The following is a 5,093-nucleotide window of genomic DNA, read 5'->3' on the forward strand; positions in this document are numbered from 1 at the left end:
CCACCAAATATTGAACCCCTCTTCCTCTGCGTCGGGAACGAAGTAGGCGACGAAGGGTGTAGGTAGGACCCCCATTGATCATCCTAGGGGGTGGTGGTGGAGGAGCGGCGGGAATCATAGGACTCTCCCGGACAGGTTTAATCCTAGAAACGTGGAAGGTGGGATGGATTTTCATGTTCCGGGGCAAACTCAGTCGAACCGCTGCAGGGTTAATGACCTTGACAATTTCGAAGGGTCCAATAAACCTGGGCGCTAACTTCTTAGACTCCACCCGAAGGGGAATGTTCTGAGTGGAAAGCCACACCCTCTGGCCTACCTGGTACACAGGTGCCTTGGTGCGTCGGCGGTTCGCTGATGTGGCGTACCGGTTAGCAGACTGAAGCAGAGTTGTTCGAGCCTGCCTCCAAGTCCTCCGACAACGTCTGATGAAAGCCTGGACAGACGGACAGGTAACCTCCTTCTCCAATGCAGAGAACAAAGGGGGTTGAAACCCGTAAGCACACTGAAAAGGGGAAAGACCAGTAGCGGAACTGATGAGGGTGTTGTGGGCATACTCCACCCACAGGAGTTGTTTAGACCAGGTCGTTGGATGATCGGAAACCATGCAGCGGAGAGTGGTCTCCATCTCCTGATTCTTCCGTTCGGTCTGACCATTGGCCTGTGGGTGGAAACCGGAGGTGAGACTGACCGTCGCCCCGATCAGTTCACAAAACTCCCTCCAAAACACAGAGGTGAACTGGGGCCCCCGGTCGGAAACCACATCAGTCGCCAGTCCGTGAAGGCGGAAAACGTGGAGAAGAATAAGTTCTGCCGTCTCCTTAGCTGACGGGATCTTAGGCAGGGGTACGAAATGAGCCATCTTGCTAAACCGATCCACCACCGGCAAGATGGCAGTATGTCCGTGGGACGGTGGTAGACCAGTCACAAAGTCCAAAGAAATAAGTGACCATGGGCGACGTGGGACCGGTAATGGATGAAGGAGGCCAGCTGGCGCTTGGTGAGAGGGTTTGTGCCGATTGCACACAGGACAGGCGTTCACAAACTCCCGGGTGTCAGCCTCCAGCGTGGCCCACCAGAACCGTTGCAGGACCATCCCTCTGGTACGTTGAATCCCAGGGTGGAGGGAAAGTCTGGAGCTGTGAGCCCACTGAAGCACCTCAGCCCTCAAAACCTGAGGCACAAACAAACGGTTAAGAGGACAAGAACTAGGACCGGGTTGGTCCACCAAAGCGGTCTTAACCCTCTCCTCAATCTCCCAAGCGAGGACGCCGATCACTCGAGGAGCAGGAAGAATAGTGTCCGGGATACCGCAGGTGTCTCCCTCCCTCCCGAACTGTCGAGACAGAGCGTCGGCCTTCACGTTGCGGGAGCCCGGGCGGTAGGAGAGGAAAAAATGTAACCGGGTGAAAAATAACGACCACCTGGCTTGCCGGGAATTCAGTCTTTGTGCCGACCTGATGTATTCCAGGTTCTTATGGTCGGTCCAAACCTGAAATGGTTGTTCTGTCCCCTGAAGCCAGTGTCGCCACTCCTCCAACGCCAACTTGACTGCTAGAAGCTCCCGGTTCCCCACGTCGTAGTTTCTCTCCGCCGGACTCAATCTCCTCGAAAAGAAAGCACAGAGGTGGAGCTTCCGGTTCTCACCAGAACATTGCGACAGGATGGCCCCCACCCCTACGTCAGAAGCATCCACCTCCACCACCAACTGACCAGCAGGGTCTGGTACTTGCAGGATAGGAGCCGACGTAAACCAGCGCTTGAGGTCCTGAAAAGCCTCCTCGGCTGCATGGGACCATCTGAATGTTACTTTGGACGAGGTCAGGGCGGTGAGCGGGGCGGCCACGGTACTGTAGCCACGGATGAACCGTCTGTAAAAGTTAGCGAATCCCAGGAAACGCTGCAGCTCCTTCCGGGAATCAGGAACCCGCCACGAGGTAACCGCTGAAACTTTGGAGGGATCCATCTCCACACTTCCTTGACCCACGATGTAGCCAAGAAAGGCGACCGAAGAAGTGTGAAACTCGCACTTCTCCGTCTTGACAAAAAGCGAGTTCTCCAGAAGTCTCTGGAGGACTGTCTGGACGTGGTGGATGTGTTCTTTGAGGCTCCTTGAAAAAATCAAAATGTCGTCCAGATAAACAAAAACATAACGATGCAACATGTCCCCGAGTACGTCGTTCACCAACGCTTGGAAAACTGCAGGGGCGTTGGTAAGTCCAAATGGCATCACCAGGTACTCGTAATGTCCCGAAGAGGTGTTGAAGGCGGTCTTCCATTCATCCCCCTCACGGATTCGTACCAGGTGATATGCGTTTCGTAAATACAGCTTAGTGAAGATTGTAGCCCCTTGTAGTAACTCGAACGCTGACGAGATGAGTGGCAGGGGATATCGATTCTTCACCGTGACGTCGTTCAGACCCCGATTGTCAATGCAGGGTCTCAGGGTCTTGCCCTTCTTCGCCACAAAAAAAAACCCTGCTCCTGCGGGTGATGTGGAAGGACGAATAATTCCCGCAGCCAGAGAGTCATTGACGTAAGTCTCCAAGGATTTCCTCTCCGGTGCCGAAAGCCAGTACAACCGACCCTTGGGTGGGACTGCGCCTGGATGTAGCTCAATGGCGCAGTCATAGGGCTGATGAGGTGGGAGAGATGTCGCCTTAGTCTTGCTAAAAACCTCCTTAAAGTCCAAATATTCTGCCGGAACCCCTGTGACATCCGGAACCAGGTTCATATCCACAGATAGTTGAGGTGCGGCGGCCTGCTTGAGGCAAACCTGATGACAGGAGGAACTCCAACCTAGGATGGACCCAGTTGCCCAGTCAATGTTCGGGTTGTGGCGGCGGAGCCATGGATAACCCAAAATCAGAGGAATTTGGGGGGACCGTAGCACATGAAACTGGATAGTCTCATGGTGGTTCCCCGACATGAGCATATGGACCGGTGTCGTCTGGTGTGTCACCGTTCCCAGCAGGTGACCATCCAAAGCATTAGCCGGTACCGGCTGGGGCAACTGAACCTGTTGAATGCCCAGCTGTAGTGCGAGCTCCACGTCAATGATGCTGACATCTGATCCGGAGTCGATAAAAACAGCCAGAGCCTGAGATTTGCCTGTCAGGAGGAGTCGAGCATGGCACAAGGGTCTTACATTGGGGATCAGCTCAGAGGTTTGGCCCACCAGTATACTCCCCATTACTGATGAGCTCTGCCTTTTACCGGACAACGGGAAACAAAATGTCCAGCCTTACCACAGTAAAGGCATAAATTACCTCTTCGACGTAATTCCTTCTCCTCAGAGCTAAGACTGGTACGACCCACTTGCATGGGCTCGACCTCCCCGTACCGTGAGTCAGAGTAGGGGTGGGAATTCTCCGCCGAAAACGGAAGTCTCAATCAACCCATCCAAGGAAGCAGGGAGATCATAGGAAACCAGCTCATCTCTCATATAATCCGCTAATCCTCTCAGATATGCGTCACATTGCGCCGGCTCGTCCCAGCTGCTGCGGCGGCTGCTGGTGCGGAAGTCAATAGCGTAATCTACCACCGTGCCGGAACCCTGGCTCAAGCTCAGCAGACCTCCGGCAGCATCGGGACCCAGACGAACAGAACCGAACACCTTCCGCATCTCTGCGGAAAATGCAGCAAAAGAGGCGCAGGCTGGAGTCTGCTGCTCCCACTCTGCAGTACCCCATAAACGGGCTTTCCCCGTCAAATGATTAACGGTGAAAGCTACGCGAGGCGCCTCGGAGGCAAAGGTGTGTGGCTGCAGTGAAAACAATATGGAACATTTTGTGAGAAAAGGACTGCATCCCTCAGGCTCACCAGCGTAGCGTTCCAGAGTTCCCACACGAGGCTCCGGAGCGTATCCAGTCGGTCCAGAGGCTGGAGTGAACATCGGAGCTGCGGGCGGAGGGACGGTAGCAGCCATGGTAGCGGCTAGCTGTTGTAGGGTGGCGGCCATCTGCTGCATCTGGGAGGTCAGGTAAGCCAGCGTTTGTCCCTGGGTTGAAGTTGCCTGGTGGGTCTCGGTAGCTAAGGTAGCTATCGTGACCTCCTGTCTTTGGATGGCTTCCTCAACCCTCTCAAAGCGGTCTCTAGGAGACCCGGTGTTTGCTTGGTCCATTTCTGGCCAGATCGTTCTGTCACAAACGAGCTGAGGACCAAAATGCAACACACGGGAAACCAGGGATAGTCGGTAACCAGCTTTATTTAAGGCAATAAACTGGTAGGAGACGAAAAGGCAGATAGTAGGCAAAGGGCTGGTCGGGGACAGGCGAGGGTTCCAGGAGAAGGCAAGACGGGAGTCGCAGGTACAGACCGGGTCAGGGAGCAGGCGAGGCAGAATAGTCCGGGTACAGGCAGGGTCAGGAAACAGGCGAGGCAGGCTGGTCAGGGACAGGCAGGGTCGAAACCGGGAGAGCAATCTGGAAGGTAATGCGGGAAAGACTGGCATGCTGCAAAGTACGATCTGGCACTGAGGTGAGAGTGAAGTGGGCCTATATACTAATGGAGCTGATGGGTGTAACAGAGTGAGAGAGAGAGACAGGGTGTGACTACCAGGTTAATGCAGAAAATAGGTGAGTGAGAAAGCAGACTGTGACACTCTGCTTGTTTCTTCCTCACAGAGACGTCCAGGACCACGGGGCGAGGGTCAGTACTGCACCTGGAGTACACGTGTGAAGTACTGTAGTATTACCATTTCAGTGCATCAGTATAAGTAACCCTTAAATGCAAAGTGTGTACATTATACGAGTACTTTCCCTACATTAAGTACATTAATCCAGTTATTCTACTTTACTTAAAGGTGGGGTAGGTAAGTTTGAGAAACCGGCTCGAGACACACTTTTTGTTATATTCCATGGAATGCTCTTCACATCCCGATAGCAATGAATATCTGAAGTGCTTTGACAACAAATCCATAAATAAATATCATCTGTGGAAGCCGTAGTACTGTAAAAAGCACGACCAATCATCTGAGCCGGCCCGGCTAAAATAACTGGATGGCCTACCTGCCTGTCAGCCTTCCATCTGTGCACAAACTTATCTCGTGCCCTCATTGGTCATGTGCGCGTTCGTGTGTGTTGGAGGAGGGGCTC

Source organism: Trematomus bernacchii, unplaced genomic scaffold, assembly GCF_902827165.1.
Source record: "Trematomus bernacchii unplaced genomic scaffold, fTreBer1.1, whole genome shotgun sequence".
Classification (NCBI taxonomy): domain Eukaryota; kingdom Metazoa; phylum Chordata; class Actinopteri; order Perciformes; family Nototheniidae; genus Trematomus; species Trematomus bernacchii.